The sequence below is a fragment of the Capsicum annuum genome, chromosome 3 (genome assembly GCF_002878395.1).
Source record: "Capsicum annuum cultivar UCD-10X-F1 chromosome 3, UCD10Xv1.1, whole genome shotgun sequence".
NCBI lineage: Eukaryota > Viridiplantae > Streptophyta > Magnoliopsida > Solanales > Solanaceae > Capsicum > Capsicum annuum.
The window spans coordinates 256,407,214-256,417,610 of NC_061113.1; the positions used below are offsets into that span (position 1 = coordinate 256,407,214).

Consider the following 10,397-nt stretch of genomic DNA (forward strand, 5'->3'; position numbering starts at 1 on the left):
GTGTATTGATTGTGATGTATCATGTGTCTTTCCTTTTTTAAGAGGGTAAATATGAAAAAATATAATAAATTTATGTCTTTGCTTTTTTTTCTTAACATGTGTGCTAAAATCCAACAATTATCTTATTGTGGAACAGAGGAAGTATCATTTTAAACTTAAAAAATTGTGAAAAAAGAAAGAAACACATTTTTTCAAACGAATTAAACTTAAAAATAAGACAAACAAATTGAAATAAAGGGGAATATTACATCATTGGCAGAAAACGTACGGAGTAGCAATGACGGAGTTAGAAATTTGACGAAGAGTGTGTAAATTTATTTTTCCATTTGTGTTAAGGGTGTGCAAAATTAAATACACGCTCATAATAGCTAATATTTAACCTTTATATACAATATAATTTTTCGACGAAGGATGCGAACTTGACCATCCTTTGATATAAATGGCACTGCCCATGTGGCGTAGTTATTACTTTTTAGAGCCTATTTTTGTATTGACTTATTTTACGTATTTTTAAGCACTTTTATAACGTTTGGATTAAAAAAAATTCAGTAACTAACCAAATTTTAGTTGTAGCGATAAAAAGGAAAAGAGGCAGGTAACTGTTTTTTCTCTTTTTGAAGGAAAAAGAGGTGAAAACAAAGTGACCCATGCAGGTCTCGAACCTGCGACCTTCGCGTTATTAGCACGACGCTCTAACCAACTGAGCTAATGGGCCAGATGCTCAGCTATGTCAAATGTTATCTTAAGACTCAATAATGAACAAAATTAATCCCTAATCCACACAACTCACAAATCTGCAAGTGATAAAAGCCATGTAGAATGTTTGTGAGTACACCATTCTATCATCCCCAATTTTGATAGAGTACGTACAAAATATTTGAAAAACCTACTAATGATTTACTTTTATGTATATTCATTAGATACATTGTAATTTCTACATTACGTTCTTTGTTTGAGATTGTTATTTCTTTGGTTGAACGAAAGTAAGCCTTGGTTTTGCAATTTCCGTAAATATAAATTGCATCATTCAAACTGGTTTCAGTAAAAACATTATTATGTGATGGGGAAAAAGTAAAACAACAGGGGCATCAATTATCGTGCAAATTGCAGTACCATATTCTAATCCTATAAGGAGTAAAAAAAAAAAAAAAAATGGTCCCAAAAAGCTTTATTATAATTATAAAACAACAATATATTTATTGAAATTTCACAAGTAATATCTGAAAAAGATACCGTGTACACAAAAATTATCACTACCTCATGGAAGTAAAAAGGCTATTTTCGAGAGACTGACTCAAAATGTAGCAAATTCAAATATAAAAGAAGAAAACTTTTCTACAATTATTAATAATTTAATATTATAATTTTTTGTTTACTCTAAGATGACATGATTTATAACCATATAAATAACTAAAATTTATTTTAGATCATAAATTTTAAAGTTGATTTTTCATGTTTTAAATTTTATGTCTAAGTTAAGCATAAAAAATACTTCTAATAAAAGGGACCAAATCAAAGAGTAGAAGAATCAACAAGACAAGTTGGCGTGGGGAAACCAGCAGTTCCAAAACCACGGGCGAAGACCTCATCATATTCTGCAGCCAACACAAGTTCGTGGTGTAGTGATGAGACTATTTCATCCTAAATTAGAAGTTTCGAGTTCGAATTTTGAATATAATGTAGAATTAAAAGCAATGAGTGCAGAATAAACATAATCATACTATATTAAAATACTTTTTCTCGTATAACATAGTCAAAAGCAATGTGTTCAATTCAACTTACACAACTCATTCTAAATCTGCCTACGAAGAAAGGGAATTGACAATTCTGATAGGCTACCAAATTCTTTTTTAATAATTACTAAAACTCTTTCCTTTGTTTAGATTAAAAGAAATACTTGTTTCTAAATTGCGATAATACTTATTTCTAGTACTATTGCATAGGTACATAGGCCAAGAACAAGATTTTTAGATAGAGGAAATGACAGAAACAATACTTCAAATTAAACTATTTCTATGAAAATAGCCATGAAATTTAAATTCCACTTTCTAGCCATTTCAATTTGTTGGCCTGTTCTATATCGTTTCCACACACCTTCTATACAGTTTCTATACATTACTTATACATATAAATATTTCATAAGAAAATTATACAGTTTTATACGCAATTTATACAATAATTATACATTTTCTTACATATTTTATACAACAATTATAGAATTTTTATACACTTTCTCTATATTTTTTACATATACATATTTGATATATATATATATCTTATATTGACACATATTCTATATAACAATTATATCGTTTTTATATAATTATATTTAATTATTATTTCTAAACAATGAAAAAAAGAATATCTTTTCAGTTAAAAAATTTATAGCAAAAAAAAAAAGAAATGTTTTTAAAAGGGCCGAATGACCCAAGTTGAAAACTGTATCAATATTGTATATGGACCGCATCAGTATTGTATATGAACTACGTAGGCCAAAATGACCTAAATTAGGAAATGACTATAAAGTGAAAATAATATACCCGACTGACCACTTTTTAGGAAATATAAAATTTGGGGTATTTGTTTTAAAAGTGTTTTTTCCCTTTTAAATACGATAGTTTGTGGACGGTATGTTAGACAATCTTCCCATTCACTAGAAACAAGTCTTTGCTAATACAATTAGACAATGGATACTTTCTTGCTTTGTCCGGAAGTATAGAGCCTTTCACACCTTTTTGTTTATGAAGGGTGTAGCCAGGCGATAGGAATAAAAGTGAATGAATCATCGGTAATTAGAGTTCAAATTTCAATACATGCAAAAAGAAATCATTAAAAATAATTTTTTCCATTCATTTGTTTTTTCCGATTTAGAAGATTAGTTTTCTTCAATGGATTTAGGCTAGCCTTGTGATCCTATATATTAATTTATAAGAAAATTATCTCCTATAGTATTGTTAGATCTAAAATAACAAATTTTAGCAATATTTTTAGATAATTACATTAATGAATAATTTCCTATTTAATAATTGCTATATACATTTTTTTTCCCCATAATTTATCTTATGGCTTATTGATTATATACAAAATCTACTTGAGTTGATTTTGAAGCTTATACGAGATCTATTGTTGTGAACATCAATAGCCAAGAGGCTAGCCAAGTTGGGCTGGGACTAAACCGTGAAGAGGCCCAACAATTAAAAAGCCCAACATTAGATTATCTAAGCTTCTGATCATTCTCATTCTTACCTCTATCCTTTAGTTACTTGTAATTCAGTAGTTTAAGAGTCGTTACAATTTAGCTATCAGTGATCATTTGTGTTGAGAATTCTGGTTTCTTACATCCATTATTATCCACCTATCAAGGAAGCCTTGACATAGCTATACATTTGTTTTGCTGAGGAGGTACAGATTTAAGCTATGAAAATAATCTTTTAAAAAAGAGTGAAGTGACAATAACACTCCTAAAGTATCTTCTTTTTCTGAGTTTCATACCTAAATTATTTGAGTTTTCTATCTTAAGTATAACAAAGTATTTAGCAAAACACACCTAAACTATTAGTTGCTATTGAAACACACCCGAAATTTCGAGTATGAAACTCAAACAACTGATAGTTTAGATGTGTTTCGCTAAACATTTTGTATTTGGATAGAAAACTCAAACACTTAATAATTGAGATATAAAACTCAAGATAAGGGGTAGGGGTGTTCACAATTTGGTTTAAAAACTAACTGAACTGCGATCCAAACCAAAACGATTTAAAAAAACGATATTTGGTTAGGTTTGGTTTGGTTTTGAATTTAAAAAAAAAAACAATACTAATTTGGTTTGGTTTGATTTTACTCTAAAATAACCAAACTAAACCGATATATATATATATATATATATTATTCATAAATACAGTCTAAATATTTGTTATATTTTATACTTTAATCATGATTTAACTTTAGTCGTAACACATTCAATCATATGTTTTCATCCAGTTGACAGTACTTTATGAGATTCTAAATGAATTTTGCATTTTAAATGACAAATGATACTAATATCTTATTGTATATTGAAATTTACAGCTGAAATTCATTAGACTATAGACAATTTCTAATTTTAACTTTCATTTTGGACATTGTTGAGTAAGAAGTTTATGTGTTCACCTTTTGAGGAGTTTATTATATCATTCTGTTAAATATTGTTTTTAAATATTTTCTTAGAAGTGTTCATATAGTGTTGTCATGGCTTTACCGAAGTATAAAACTCAGTTGACATCGTAGTTTCAAAGTTGAGATATAATACTCGGTTGACATCTCATATGTTAGATTTGATTTTTTTTTTTAATTTTCAACTTTTATCATTAGCTAAAGTTATAAACTAAAAAAATTGAACCAAACCGAACTAAACCGACAAGAACCAAATCGATGGTTATTTTTTTATTTGGTTTGGTTTGATTTTAAAAATTTTAAAACCGATTAAGTTGGTTTGATTATGATTTTGACCAATAACCGACCTATGAACACTCCTAATAAGGGGATACTTTGATGTGTTTTGAGCCATTAAAGCAAAGAATTCTATTAACGGCCACTTGAAATATAAACAAAATATATTGTGAATTTTTAAATAGGAAAGTTCAATTACAAGTCGACAAATTACGTAAAAGAACAGACACCGCAGTTGATCTGAATTAATTACTAATAATTAATGCTAAGATAGCAAGATGTCGCAGAGACTGTTCATGGGGAAAAAAGAAAAACAACAGGGGTATTAATTATCGTGCAAATTGCCGTAACATATTCTAATCCTATACGGAGTAAAAAAAAAAAAAAATTGTCCCAAAAAGCTTTATTATAATTATACAACAACAATATATCCACTAAAATTTCACAAGTAATATCTAAAAGATCAAATCCATCGATAGCCCCTCAAAGTTGTTATGAAAATTTATTTAGACCCCTCAACTAAAACCTGTACCTATCAGGCCCCTAAACCACTCGAATTTGATCCAATCAGGTCTTTTTTACCTACGTGGCTCTCCGCGTGTTGTCCACTCACTAGAGGCGCGTGAGACACGTTTTTTTTTTTGAATAATTAACTAATGAAATTGTGTCAAGTGGCATTGAAGGCCCAAATTTTTATTAATAATAGAATGAATAATATTTTTTTAATTAAAAACCTATATTTAAATTATTTTATTAATTTTAATTATTATAACTTGTTAATTATTTTTAGTTTTTAAAAGAAAGCCCCCCTCCCTTCGTTGTCTTCTTCACACCCACCCCACCCCCATCGTCTTCTTTACCCCGTCCCTCTTCATTGTCTTCTTCACAACACCCCCATAGCAGGTAAAAGTGCACTGTTATTTTGTGATATGATATAATTGAACTTCAATTCAGGTGTGATGCAATAATTTGGCATGTCAAGATTGACCACAATTAAATTTACTCTGATTGAAATAAGAATCCTTCATTCAATTAATGTTGAGTCCTATACGTTTCTTGGTTCCACTCCATAAAGTCTTTTGTTTTTCTTGAACTACTATTACAACATATAATACTATTTCTGCCACAACATTCAATCTTTACCAATTATCATCTCAACAATGAAGAGACTTTCTATTAGATAACAGAGAGAGATATCCCAAGATGTGGAAGATTCAGCAAAAGAAAAATGTCAATATACTCGTTTGATTGGAGAGAAATCAATATGGCTAATTTCTTACTCATTAGTCTGAATCGTAATCAGGATTGATTGATGATCTCACCGATCTATTTCTATCAGCATATGAATCATCATCCACTTCTTCTTTCTTGTTCTCTTTGATTATTCCTTAAAGTCATCGTCGTCTTCTTATCTTCTTCCACTTCATAAAGTTATCGTCGTCTTCTTATCTTCTTCCTCTTCGTCTTCTTGATCCAACTACAAATCAGCCAAAACGCAAATCAATTTTCCTTCTTTAATTCATCAATTTCCAATTTGCCTTCTTTAATTCGGACCAATTTTTTTTTTTTTTTTGAAAAGTTCATCTTCTTGCTAGAGAAGAGAATGGAAGAGGGGAGGGGGGGGGGGCGAGGGGGGGAGTTCATCTTCTTGCTAGAGAAGAGAATGGAAGAGGGGATGTTTTTTTTTTTTTTTAATTTTAAAATATAATTAAAATAATTTTTGGATCCATGTGTCATTATTTAATTGGAATTATAACTTATAATTTTTATTTTTATTTTTAAATAATTTATAATTATTTTTTAATAATTTGAATCCTTAATGAAGTTTTTTATTTTTATATTTTTTAAATTTTATAATTTCTTTTTAATAATTAGTTTTTTATTTCTATTATTTAAATAATTTTATAATTATTTTTTAATAATTTAAATCCTCAATGCCATTTTTTAAAAAATTTTATAATTTTATTTTTATTTTTTAAATAATTTTATTGTTATTTTTTAATAATTTTTTTTTAAATTTTATAATTTCTTTTTGATAATCATTTTTATTTATTTTTATTTTTAAATAATTTTATAATTAATTTTTAATAATTATTAGACCCACAATGCCACATGTCAGCTTTCAATTAACCCTTTTTGCCACATCGCCGCGTGTGTGCAACACACACTTTGAGCTTTTAGCTGATTGAAAAAAAAATGCTCAGTTGGAACAAAATTGGGAGGTTTAGGGGTTTAATAGGTACATGCCTTAGTTTAGGAGTCTAAGTGAATTTTTGAAATAAGTTTGAGGGGCTATCGATGGATTTGACCCATCTAAAAAGTATACAGTATATAGAAACTATCACTACCTCGTGGAGTTAGAGAAGTCATTTTGAAGAGACCGACTCAAAATGTAGTAAATTCAGATACAATGAAGAAAACTTTACTATAATAATTAATAATTTAATATTATAAATTTTTATTTACTCTAAAATGACATGATTTATAACCATATAAATAACTAAAAATTTATTTTAGATCATAAATTTTAAAGTTTATTTTTCATGTTTTGAATTTTATGTCTAAGTTAAGCATGAAAAATACTTCTAATAAAAGGAACCAAATCAAGAGTGAAGAATCAACTAGACAAGTTGGCGTGGGGAAACCAGCAGTTCCAAAACCATGGGCGAAGACCTCATCATATTCTGCAGACCAAATAACCCATATCCAAATATCCACAAATTTCCATACCAAAATAGATTCGTGGTATAGTAGTGGGACTATTTCATCCTAAATTAAAGGTTTCGAGTTCGCGTTTTGAATATGAAGAAAATTCTATTGGAAATGTCACCCTTCAAATGAGCACCTGCAATGCACGATTCAAATTAATCGAGTTCCAATATGATTATCCAACATCGAATGAAAAAGCTCAAAAAAAGAAAGAACGAAGAAGACAAAATTCCATTATTTATGTATGACAAGTAAATACAGTATTCAAACAGTTGGGTTCGAAATTGAGAGGGCGTCATGGGAAAGTTTAAAGTTTGCAAACTAATATGGTGATACTTCAGATGACAAATAAAATATACTAAAAACATTATATTATTGATATATTTGGTCAAACGACCTAATATGAAAAACGAATATTAAAAAACATACAATCTATTGCGAGAAAATCTCCTCCTAAAAAAGACTCTTAAACGACTAAATTGTGGATGTTATTGTGTTATGATATGAGAAGGGGATATTCTATTTATAGATGCGCAAAACCTTTCCTCCAAGAAAGAGGTTTGTCAAATATGGAAAAATTTTATATTTTCCTTTAAGGAAAAGTAAAAGTAATTATGATATTACATTTATTTTCCTTTCAAGAAAAGTATAACTTAATTTTAATAAAAAAAAATCAGGACAAAAACTCTAACACAAGCATGGCTCGCGCAATTTATATTTATGTAATGGACCTCTTGTGCTATCATTTCCCAGCTCCCCATAACGTTTCCACCATACTATACTTTTCTTTTTCAATAATCATAGTATTTGAATCAGTCTAGGAACATCTCAATTATTTTTATAAAGTATAGATATACTCTTCACTTGCATACATATTAGATAATACAATCCACTAATCAAGACTCCAACAAATAGAAAAAAAAAATATCTAATAAATTGTGAATCTAAAATCGAATTCACTTAATTGACCTCTAGACTCTGCCTCTAGCGGTCCACCATTCTTGTTCTTCATACAAAATATCTTCTTTCCCATGCCCTATCAGCCCTAAGGAACTATAGCTACTACTCACACAGGTTTTATGCCAGTGCTATCACATATAGATAATGAATGTGGCACTTGAATTGGGACCACTTTTTTTTAAATAACTATGGATAAATTTTTTAATTAGATAGTAAAATCTATTTTAAATTTTTGTTAGTGATGAATTAGCAACAAAATTAGCAATTCTTACTATTTGGCCGAATTCTTCATTTTTTTTGCTAGTTAAAGAATTGAGTGATTATTTCTACACTCAATGCCTGGTTTAGACTAAATTAAACCAGTTGGCTTGCATCTTTTATCTCTTTTAAGCTCAAAATACTTTGTCAAAATCATTTAAGGATTAATACGCAATGACATTTTCATTGTTCAATCCAGTCAAAATCTGGATGATTGAAGTGAAATTTGAGCTACTTTTGACTCATATAATTATTCGTCAACTATTTTGACTACATTATTCAAATTAAGTAATTAGGACGACTCTTAACTCACTAAGCTCAAACACATCAACAGTAATTAATCAATTGGGGAACCAAGAAATAAATGCCTTGATTCGGTATTAGTCAGGAATCCCATATTTTATTAGTGATAGCGCAGATCGGCCACTTTTCAGTTTAAATAATTGAAAATATAGTCATTAACTTGGATAAATTAATGTTAAGATAGTACTATACTTTAAAATTTCAAGACAATATTTATTTTTGAACTATATGAGCCAAAAATAACTATTTGTACGAATATCACACATGGTATTGGAAAAATTTATAAGCACAACACAAGAACTATAGCTGGTTAACAAGTAATTTTCAATAATCCTTGCCCTAATTGATTTCATTTTTAAAGGCTGTAAAGTGTAAATTAAAGTATTTTATGTTTCAATTTTTAAGGCTGTAAAGTGTAAATTAAAGTATTTTATCACATAAAGACTTCATTGATTTGTTGAACGAATTAATTTCCTCATCCAAAAATTATAGCCACACTAAGTTCTAGTGGAATACAAATTTACCACGTTGGTGCCATTTCAATGCACACCACATATCTACATTGCACCTACCTCTTTTGTTTTCTTGTATTGGGATTTACTTGAATCGAACACAAAAAAATGTAGAACAACTTTAAAATACATATTTCCATGGCCCAAGGAAAAACAGAGGTAGTAACAATTTTATTTGTGAATGGTGTGTTTTCTGATGTTCATTTTATTTTTCATCATCTCAAAAAAGCTATAGCCGCTCTTTGTAAGGTTATTTGATCGATGTATTGATAACGGAAAAAACTCAAATATATCATCAAACTATTAAAAATAACTCATTTATATTATCCGTTATAAATTTGAATCATCTATGTGGTAGAAATAACTCAATTAATATTACTTAAAAATTAAAAAGCCATGTGAAAACAAAATACTGGCACAAATTAACCTTTCTGTAATGACAGTGACATAAATGAGTTAAACTTTTGAAGGCAGTGGTATAGATAAGCCAAACTTATAACGGACATGAAAGATAAGCCAATTATATTGATGACGTATTTAAGCCTTTTTCTCTATTGATAATGATATTATTAAAAAAGAAGATAAAAATTTTATTAGTTGAGCATAAAGATTTACATTAGAAAAGACGCTCTCATACTCTAAAGAATACTTAGTAGCCATTTGGCCATAGAATTTTTTTTCTTTTTTTTTCAAAAAATCATTTTACTTTAGTGAAAAAGGTGAAAATACGTTGCGTTTGGCCATGATTTTTCAACTTCAATTCTAAAAAATTATTTGAAAAAGTGAAATCAAGTTTTACTTGTTTTCACTCATACTTCTTTCATAAAATTTCAAAAACAAATTTAATTTATAGTCATGGTCAAACACAACCTCAATTTCAGAAAAAAAATAATTTTCATGGTCAAACGGGGCCTTAGGCTATGAACAAAGTATTCCATTCATTCGCAAGGACCCGCAACGACGATAATACGAGTCATAATTATTGCAAGCCTGCTCCACTGCGAAGAACTTTGTAAACCTCCTAATTTTTAAGATTCTATTATTACAAAACCAATCAAATTAAAAGAAGTAGAAGATTGAGATTTGAGAATCAATTAGTACCACACTAAACAATAAGTATGTGTATATTTTACTCTTTTTTTTCATCATGACAGATAATATGTATATTTTTTTAGAGGAAAAGGTCAAAAATTTCTCTGTACTATGAAAAAAGGTTAATTTATACCC

At 28.7% G+C, this 10,397-nt stretch overlaps 1 non-coding gene across 1 annotated transcript; it reads right to left on the reverse strand.

Moving 5' to 3' along the window:
- Window positions 1-641: 641 nt before the first annotated feature.
- Window positions 642-715, reverse strand: TRNAI-AAU. The gene has a single exon. It is a non-coding gene; the product is annotated as a tRNA-Ile (tRNA).
- Window positions 716-10,397: the final 9,682 nt, after the last annotated feature.